General features: G+C 38.1%; 1 pseudogene; it reads left to right on the forward strand.

The window, feature by feature from the left end:
- The first annotated feature begins 8953 nt into the window (after window positions 1-8953).
- On the forward strand, window positions 8954-9076 carry LOC123458035 (annotated as a pseudogene).
- Window positions 9077-10759: the final 1683 nt, after the last annotated feature.

Below are 10759 nucleotides of genomic sequence, written 5' to 3' on the forward strand. Positions count from 1 at the left end.
AAAACATAGAAAAGACAGCAGGATCAGGACCCCAAAATGAAAATACAAGGTATGTGGCCCTGACCAAGCAATTGGCACAACTTGAAGAAAATAAAATAAAATAAAAAAATACCCACAATTGTGTGAATGCTGTCCTTGCTAGGTTAGATCTAATAGAAAAAGAAAATCAAAACAGTGAGAATTCCAAAGAGAGTTAAGTGATCTGAAGGAGAGTCAAAAAGCCAAAAAGAAGATATCAATAATAAGATGGATAACCTCAATAAAGACAGAAATAAATACGAGGATGAATTCCAAGAAACATAAAACCAGAAAATGACCAGAAATAGGAAGTCAATAGAAGGAAGGATACTATACAGAAAGAGGCAATAGGCAATACAAACCAAATTGAACAGGTCTATAACTCTCCAGAAGCCCTCAAGAACAGTTAGTCATGTGGAAGACAGACACTCAGAACTGGAAGATAAGACCGAAGAAAACTTTTGTGAGTCTAAAAACTTGTGTAAATTCAGATATTTTTGTAAACGGAACATGAGGAAATATAAATGTACCAACATTTGGATTATGGGTATGCCAGAAGGGAAAGAAATTCGGACCAAAGTCATGGAGAATTTATTCAACAAAATTATTGAAGAAAATGTCCCCACTCTCTCAAAAGAGAGCCCTACCAATATACAAGAGACTAACAGAACCCCAAACAGACTGGACCAAAGAAGAAACTCTCCAAGACATATTGAGACTCTATGAAATGAAAACAAAAATAAAGTCCTAAAAGCAGTAAGAAAGAAACAACACATTACATATAAAGGTAACCCCACGAGAATTACCTCAGACTTCTCAATGGAAAGCCTGAAAGCCAGAAGGGTCAGGAATGGAACATTTCATAGTCTAAGAACCTATGGCTTCCAACCCAAAATCTTATATTCAGCAAAATCAACCCTCATAATAGATGGCAAAAGAAAAACTTTCCATAATAAAAGTCACCTCTACAACTATATGACCACAAAGCTAAATCTACAGAGAGTGTTTCAGGGAATTCTCCACACAAAAGAGTCAAACAATCTCTAGAGCCTACAAGAAACAGACCACAATAACAAAGCCTAGAGAAGGTTCAAAAAACTACAAGATCCATGAAAATACCAAACCCCATAAGGCACAATGATATGGCATGTATTAAATCAAACCTCAAAGTTATTAGCCTAAACATTAATGGCCTTAATTTGCCCATCAAGAGACACAAGTTAAAAGTGTGGCTCATAAAAATGCTACCTCAATCTGCTGTCATATGAGACCCATCTCACCACTAAAGACAGACACCTCCTCAGTGTGGAAGGGTAGAAAATGATATTCTAAGTGAATGGAAATAAGAAACAAGCAGGCATTGCTATACTAATATCAGACAAAATAGACTTCAAACCTAAGGTAATCAAAAAAGACAAAGAAGGCCAATTCTTACCCATCAAGGGAATGATCAAAAAAAAAAAAAAAAAAGTGGATATCAATCATCATTTTCTATGCACCAAACACAGTTGCACCACAATTCATGAAACAAAATATGTTTGGCAATGAACTAGAAATAAACACCAACACCATCATAGTTCAGGACATAAGTACTCCACTATCATCAGTAGATAGATCATCCAAACAGAAAACCAACCAGGAAGTAAGATAGCTCAACAATACCATAGATCAACTAGCCTTTACAGATATCTGCAGAATATTCTACCCCAAATCTACAGATTACACATTCTTCTCAGCAGTCTATGGAACCTTCTCCAAAATAGATCATATGCCTGGCCATAAAGCGTGCCTCCATATATTTAGGAAAATCAACATAATTTCCTGCATAATATCAGACCACAATGCTGTAAAGCAAGAGATGTGCCAGGAAGTCCATTACCTCCTGGATACTGAACAGCACACTTTTAAACAATAAACGGGTAGTGGATGAAATAAAGCATAAACAAAAAGAAGAATAATCCAACCCAGAAAGAGCCAAATGGGAAGAACTAATGAAGGTCAGAACATAAATTAATGTATTGGAAACTAAGAAAACAAGGAAGGATATTCGTGAAATAGGGGCCTGGTTCTTTGAAAATAAACAAGATTGATAAACCCCTGGCCAATAATATTAAGAAAAAATAAAAAGACAAAATTAGAAAAGGGAAACCTCCCCAACTCCTTTATTTAAGACTTTTTAAATTTATTTTATTTTATTTTATTTTTTTCTCAACTTTTATTAACATTTTCCATGATTATAAAAAGTATCCCATGGTAATACCCACCCTCCTCCCCTCCCCCTGCTTTCCCCTTTCAAATTCCATTCTCCATCATATACCCTCCCCATCTCCATCAGTCTCTTTTTTTATTTTGATGTCATGGTCTTTTCCTCCTCTTATGATGGTCTTGTGTAGGCACTGTCAGGCACTATGAGGTCATGGATATGCAGACCATTTTATGTCTGGAGGGAACATGTTGTACAGAGTCCTACCCTTCCTTTGGCTCTTACATTCTTTCCACCACCTCTTCCCCAATAGACCCAGAGCCTTGGAAGGTGTGATCGAAATGTTACTCAGCACTCCACCCACTTCTTTCCAGCACTATGATACCTTCTGAGTCATCGCAAAGTCACTGCCACTGTAACAAGAAGATTCTCTACCCAAATTGAGAGTAGCATTAATATAAGGGTATAAATATTAAGAGAAGTGCTTACGGGGCAGTTTGATAAGCTTACTATATATATTTTTCCAGACATCAGCAGATGTTACACCCCTAGGACTCATGACTATCCCTGTTTTAAATTTTCAGTATCAGAGATGTGTTCCCCCCCCCCCCCCCGCCCCATGGAACAGGCCCCCAGTCCAATTGGAGGGCAGTTGGTTTCCACCATGACAGATGTGCCACTATTGCACCCATTGGGTCATTTGGCCTGGCTGGCCAATTATAAGGTTTGCAGTGTCCACTGTTGAGTTTCTTCACTGGTGATATCTCTTTCTCCCATTGAAATACATGTAGAATGGCTTTTTCCAGTTTTCTGTCAGCTGGTCCACATAGAGGAGGTTATCAGCTCAGTTCCAGCAGGATTTCTCAGTGACTTCGCAGCCCAAGTATGTGAAGTATTCAGCAATAGGGTCTTACAGTCTATTCCTGGTGGGAAACCTGCAGGGCTCCTTCCTAGTCAGGTAGGTAGTGCCAAGGAAAGAACCAGGCCTGCTGGTTCCTCCCTAGGAGTTGAGAAGGATGATGAGCGTCGGACAACCCAAACCACTCCTGGGCACCGGAGAAAAACCACACTGAGTCAGGAGGCTTTTCGATGCAGGAACTCACAGAAACAACTTGCTTCATTACTCTGAGCAGTTGCCTATATCATGTTGGGGATGAAGGTGGGGATTTTAGGATGGGGGAAGAGGTAAGGGCCAATAGTAAACTTTAACTATTGAAATGGTAATTACAATTAACACTCGAAAGTGGCAGGCCAGAAGCCATTAGGAGTCTTGCTGAGCCCTAGCTGGCCAGAGACAGGTCACCAAACTTTAGCTAGGCTCAGGAAGTCCCATGAAGCCTCACACCTGGGCCTTTCAGAGCCTAACAGAAACCAAGAGTCTCAGCAATGGACTATAATGTTTTGGGGGCATCAGGCACCTCCCTGGCCAACATCTCACTGGAGGTATCCCATCCCTGGCACTGAAAATTTTCTAAAAACAATCTCTGGCTCCCGAGCGTTCCATTGTCCAAAACTGGAGGATTCCATATGACTTATTTGCATACTCTTAGATTTTGATTACCCCTCCCTCCTCCTTTCCTTTACTCAATCTCTTCCCCTGACTTCACTTTGGGCCTTTTACCCCTGTTAATCTATTCTTATACTTGCATATATACAATACCAACCTATTAAGTACCCTATTTCCTTCCTTTTTCTTCCCTTTATATCTCCTTTTTAACTTACTGGCCTCTTCTACTGAGTTTTTTCCTTCTTACACAGAAGCCCAATAATCTGTAGCTAGGATCCACATATGAGGGAGAACATGTGGCACTTGGCTTTCTGGGCCTGGGTTACCTCACTTAGTATAATCCTTTCCAGATCCATCTATTTTCCTGCAAATTTCATAACTTCATTTTACTGCTGAGTAGGAAATCCACTGTATAAATGTGCCACATCTTCATTATCCACTCATCAGTTGAGGGACATCTAGGCTGGTTCCATTTCCCAGCTATTATGAATTGAGTGGCAATAAACATGATTAAGCACATACTTCTAAGGAAATTGGATGAATTCTTAGGATATATGCCTAGAAGTGCTACAGCTAGGTCATATGGTATATCAATTTTTAGCTGCCTTAGGAACCTCCACATTGATTTCCCCAATGGCTGGACCAGATTGCATTCCCACCAACAGTGTAGATGAGTTCCTCTTTTTCCACATCACTGCCAGCATTTATGATCACTTGTTTTCATGATGGTAGCTAATCTGAGAGGAGTGAGATGGAATCTCAATGTAGTTTTAATCTACACTTCCCTGATGACTAATGATGTAGAACATTTTTTTTAGATGCTTATATGCCATTTGTATTTCTTCCTTTAAGAAGTCTCTATTTAGCACCATAGCCCATTTTAATTGGCTAGTTTGACTTCTTATTATTTAACTTTTTGACTTCTTTGTATATCCTAGATATTAATCCTAAATCAGATATATAGCTGGCAAAGGTATTTTCCCATTCTGTATGTTGCCTCTTTGCTTTGTTCACAGTATCCTTTGCAGTACAAAATCTTTGTAATTTCATGAGGTCCCATTGGTTAATCTGTGGTTTCATTTCCTGAACAATTGGGATTATATTGAGAAAGTCTTTGCCAAGACCAATATGTTGAAGGGTTTCCCCTACTTTTCCCTCTACCAATTTCAGAGTTTCAGGTCTGATGTTAAGGTCTTTATTCCATTTTGATTTAATTCTTGTGCATGGAAACAGAGAAGAATCTATTATCATCCTTCTACAGATACATATCCAGTTTTCCCAGCACCATTTGCTGAAGAGGCTGTCTTTTCTCTAATGAGTGTTTTTGTCATTTTTATTGAATATCAGGTGGCTATAGTTACCTGGACTTACATCTGGGTCTTCTATTCTATTCCATTGATGTACATATCTGCTTTTGTGCCAGTACCATGCTATTTTTGTTACTATGGCTCTGTAGTATAGGTTAAAATCAGGTATGGTAATACCTCCCGACTTATTTTTGTGGCTCAGTATTATTTTAGATATTTGAGGTTTTTTTGTGATTCCAAATGAATTTTTGGATTGATTTTTTTCTTTTTCTGTGAAGAATGCCTTTGGAATTTTGATGGGGATTGCTTTAAATGTGTAGATTGCTTTTGGTAAGATTGGCATTTTCACAAAATTGATTCTTCCAATCCAGGAACAAGGGATGTTTTCCCATTTCCCAGTGACTTCTGCAATTTCTTGCTTGGGTGTTTTATAGTTTTCATTGAAGAGATCCTTCACTTCCTTGGTTAGGTTTATTCCAAGGTACTTCCTTTTCTTTGAATAAATTGTGCATGGGAGTGATTCTCTGATTCCAACCTCTGTGTGTTTGTTGTTAGTATGTAGGAAGGCTACTGATTTCTGTGTATTTATGTGGTATCCTGCTACATGGCTGTAGGTGTTTATCACCTTTAACAGTTTGCTGGTTGAGTTTTTAGGGATTGTTTCTTTGGTTTGTGAGGTTGGTAGTTTGATTATAGTATGACCAAGAGAGGTTCTTTCCAGGTTTTGTCTGGCTGGCATTCTAAAGGATTCCTGTATCTGTATCTTTCACAATTTGGGGGAAGTTTTCCTCTATGATTTTGTTGAAGATGCCTATTATGCCTTTGGACTAAAATTCTTTTCCTTCTACTATGCCCTGAATTCTTATGTTTGATCTTTTCATAGTGTCCCCAATATCTTGAAATTCCCACTCATACTTTTTTATTAGTTTGTCTTTCTCTTTGTTGGACTGTATTATATCTGCCACCTTGTCTTCTAGTTTAGAAATTCTGTTCTCTCCATCATCCATTCTACTGGTGAGATTTTCTACAGAGTTTTTTATTTCATTAACTGTGTTATTCATTGCTAGTAATTATGACTAGTTTTTCTTTATTATTTCTATTTCCTTATTTGTATCTAGTATTGACCTCTTTATTTCATTAAATTGGTGTCCTATGTTTTCTTTGATTCATTTGATTTCCTCTTTGATTTCTTCTTTGAGTTCTTTGAACATTTTTATAATAATTCTTTTGAAATCTTTCTCAGGCATTTCCTCCAAATCATTTTCACTGGAGGTCATTTCTGCTGTATTAATACTTTTGGTGGATTTATATTGTCTTTATTTTTTGTGTTTCTTGTGTTATAATGTATATATTTTTGCATCCTCGATTATTTATTGATTGGATTTTCTAGTTAGCTTGGTATTATTAGATTTGTCAGATAATCTGATGTTATATAACTTCAGTGTAGGAGCTTAAGGCATTAGGTGTGGCCCTCAAGACTATGAGAGTATTTATCCCTGAGTAGGAATTATGACAACCAGATCCTCTCACTGTCCCTTAGGGTGTGTGGTGCCCCACCCACACCCTTAATCCTGACAAAAAGGAAGTTAAGTTTTCTGATCTGTTGAGAGTTTCAAGTCAGCTTGTGACCAGGTGAGACCCTTCCATGTTGTAATCCCAGTTACCTGTGCCCCTGCTTGGGTCGCACTGTTGGTTCCAGTTGGCCTGGCCACGTCCCTGGACCACTGCTCTGTTCACTGGAGCTGGGCACTGGTGGGTGGCTGAGGGGAGGCTGCTGATGCTGTTCTAGTTCTCTCACTGTTCCTCATGTTCTTCTTTCTTGTGATTTTCTCCTCTGTAGCTCACTGCCGCTCTCCCTTCACATTTCTTGAGTTTGTTGAGAGTGCCAGTGTGAGTGGAACCTCCCCTCACCTGGCTTGTCCTATGGCTCAAGCCGAGCCTGGTGGCTTTCTGTTGTGCCAGAGCTGCTTTTGCCAGCCTGTGTGGGCTCTGGATGCTCTAGATCTCTCCTCCTTCTCTGTTGCCATTTCAATTTCCTATACACCTCACTTTTTAGTGAACATGTGTATTTTGCTGAGGGTTTTTTGTTTGTTTGTTTTTGTTTTGACTTTTTCCTCCCTAGGCTGCTTTTGAATGGTACATATGCCACTGTCTTAACTGGAAGTCCCCAACTCTTTTCATGAAGCTAGTATCACCCTAATACCAAAACAAGACAGAAATACAAGGAAAGAAAACTGCAGACCTATTTCCCTGATGAACTTAGACACAAAGATCCTGAACAAAATCCTCAAAAAACAAATTCACCAACAAACCAAAAGCATTATACACTTTGATCAAGTAGGCTTTATCCCAGGAATGCTGGGTTGGTTCAACATATGGAAATCTCTCATTGTAATACAGCACATAAATAAGGTTAATCATAAACCTTATGATAATTTCAATAGATGAAGAAAAGCCCTTCGAAAAAATACAACATCATTTCATGAACAAATGTTGGAGAAGCTAGGAATAAACCATGTATATGTCAATATAATAAAGGCTATATATAAAGCACCTAAAGCCCAAATAACTCAAGGAATTCCCATTTCAATCAGGAACAAGAGGGATGCTCACTCTCACCTCTGCTCTTCAACATAGTACTATAAGTCCTAGCCTAAGCAATAAGAGAGGAGAAAGAAATAAAAGTGATACAAATTGGAGAGGATGAAATCTAGTTAGCCCTATTTGCAGTTTACATGATCCTATATATAAGTGAACCAAGAGCCTCCATCTCAACACACTAATAGCCAATTTGCAGGATACAAAACCAATGCACAAAATCAGTAGCATTTCTATATGCAAAGGACAAGGAGACAGAAAAATAGTGACATTAAACAAACAAAAAAAGACAAAAATAACTTGGAATGATATTAACCAAGGATGTGAACGACATATATATTGAAGACATAAAAATGCTCAAGAAAGAAATTGAATAGGACTTGAGAAGATGGAAAGACCTCCCTTGTTCCTGGATAAGTAGGAATAACATTGTGAAAATAGCAATCCTATCAAAATCAATGTACAGAATTAATGCAATACCAATATAAATCCCAGCATCATTCCTCACAGAGATAGAAACAAATGATCTACAAATTCATATGGAATGGCAGCAGGCATCAGATATCCAAGCATATCCTGACCAAAAGAAACACCTTTTGAGGCATCACCATACCTGTTCTAAAGCTATATCACAAAGCCATAGTAATGTAAACAGCATGGTACTGACATAAATACAGGAATATAGACCAACAGAATCACTACTACAGCTATATGATGGTTGACAAAAGGTCTAGTCATGTAAACTGGAGAAAGGACAACATCTTCAACAAATGATGCTGTAGAAATTGGATAATCATAGTCAGAAAAATGAAATTAGATGCCCACATCTTGTCATGTACAAACATTAAGTCCAAGTGGATCATTATGGGACCTGAAACGGTTTTACTACTGGAAGAGAAAATAGGAGGGCTTTTCTACAATATGGGAGTGGGAAAGACTTTCTTAAGAAACTTCAGTAGCTCAGGATCTTAAACAATCACTCAATCATTGGGATCTCATGAAGCTGAAAAGTTTTTGTCACAGACAGACATACCATAAGCAGATCCAATAGATTACCCACAGAATGGGAGAAATTTTTTTCCAGCTGTATTAAAATGCCATAGTAAAAAAAAAAAAAAGAAAAAGAAAAAGAAAAGTGGTACTGGGATAAAAACAGGAATATAGACCAATGGAATAGAATTGAAGATCTAGACTTTAGGTCAAGTAACTACACTTACTTATTCCTCAACAAAGATCCTAATAATATAGGCTGGTGAAAAGAGAGAATCTTTAATAAGTGGTGCTAGACAAGTGATAATAATATGCAGAAAAATGAAACTAATTGTTTCTTGTCATTTTGGCTAAGATCAAGTGTAGTATCTGTTTTTATCAGTTAGTATCTGATACACCCTCTATCTTTTACAAAAAAGGAACATAGAAAAAATGAAACTAGACACACACTTCTGTCCATGCACAAAACTCAAAACAAAATGGATAAAAGACCTCAATATGAGACCTGAAACTCTTGCTGCTAAGTACATTAGACCACGTGTTGCTTGGACAGAAATTGGTTATTTTACCCCAGTTGCTCATGTAGCACCTTCCAGCAGTAGATGTGTTAACTGTCTGGGGACTGACTCTTACAGCTTCCAGCTATGTCATTCCATGTTACTTTTCAACAGTGTATGGTGCCTTCAGCAGTAGGGTCTTACCACTAACCTATGGTGTGTCATCAAATGCCCTGACATAAACCTGTCTTCTTTTGGGAAACCTTGTATGTCTCTCTGATCAAAAGCTCACTGTGGATGATATCCACCTGCTGGTACTGGAAGTTACAGGTCAGTGCCCAAGAAAAGAAGGAAAAAAAGGATAAGTGATATAAAAGAGAAGAGAGAAGAGAGAGAAGAGGGAGAGAGAGAGAGAGAGAGAGACATCTTAGTTATCCATTTGTCTAGTGATGGATGTCTGGGTTGATTCAAGCTCTTGGTTATGACTAATTGAGCTGCTATAAGCATGGCTGAACAAATGTCTCTAGACTGAAGCTTGGAGCCCAGTAAGGGAATAACAGGGTCTGTTGGTAACTCTATAGTCAGCTTTTGTAGGAGTCTCCAAATTGCTTTTGAAAGTGATTATACCATCTTACATTCCCATCAACAGTGGATGAGGGATCCTATTTCTCCACATCCTTGTCAGCATTTATTTTCATTTGATATTTGTTATCCTTACCGGGGTAAGGTGGAATCTCATAGTTGTTTTAATTTGCATTTCCCTGATGATTAGGGATGATGAACATTTTCTTAACTGTGTGTTTGCCATTTGTATTTCTTCCTCTGTGAACTGCCTGTGCAGCTCTTTGCCCCATTTTGTAAGTGGGTTGTTTGGCTTTTTATTGTTTGGGTTTTTGAGTTCTTTGCAGATTCTAGAGATTAGGCCTCTGTCAGTTGGATATTCAGCAAATATTTTCTCCCATTTGGCGGATAATCCATTGGCTCTACTTACTGTATGTTTGTGAAGAAACTTTTCACTTTCATAAGATCCCATTGGTTGAAGGGTTATTTAAGATCTTGTGCTAAATGGGGTTTTGCTCAGGAAGTCTTTTCCAATTCCTATATCGTGGAATGTTCCTCCTATTTTTTCTTCAAGTAGTAGCTGATTTTCTGGTCTTATTTTGAGGTCTTTGATCCATTTGGACTTTATTTTTGTGCATAGAGAGATGTATGGATCAAGTTTCAGTTTCCTGCATATGGTTATCCAGTTTGTCCAGCAGTATTTGTTGGAGATGCTGTCTTTCTTTCTAGCCTATACTGTTAGGGCCTTTGTCAAGTATCAAGTAGCTGGAGTTACTTGGCCCAAAGTCTCCTAAAGGAATTAAAAAATAGGAGGAAATCTCCCTTATATAGGAGTGGAAGAACACTTCCTGAACAAAACCCCAGTAGCTTATTGACTTAAACAATCACTCAGCCAATGGGATTTCATGAAGCTGAAAAGTTTTGCAGAGACAATAGATTATGCTACAAATGGGAGAAAAATTTTGCTGATTATATAACTGACACAGGCCCAATATTTAGAATCTACAAAGAACTCTAAAACCTAAACAATGAAAAGAATCAAACAACCTACTCACACAGTAGGGCAGAGTACTTAATA

The sequence above is a fragment of the Jaculus jaculus genome, chromosome 1 (genome assembly GCF_020740685.1).
Source record: "Jaculus jaculus isolate mJacJac1 chromosome 1, mJacJac1.mat.Y.cur, whole genome shotgun sequence".
Lineage (NCBI taxonomy): Eukaryota > Metazoa > Chordata > Mammalia > Rodentia > Dipodidae > Jaculus > Jaculus jaculus.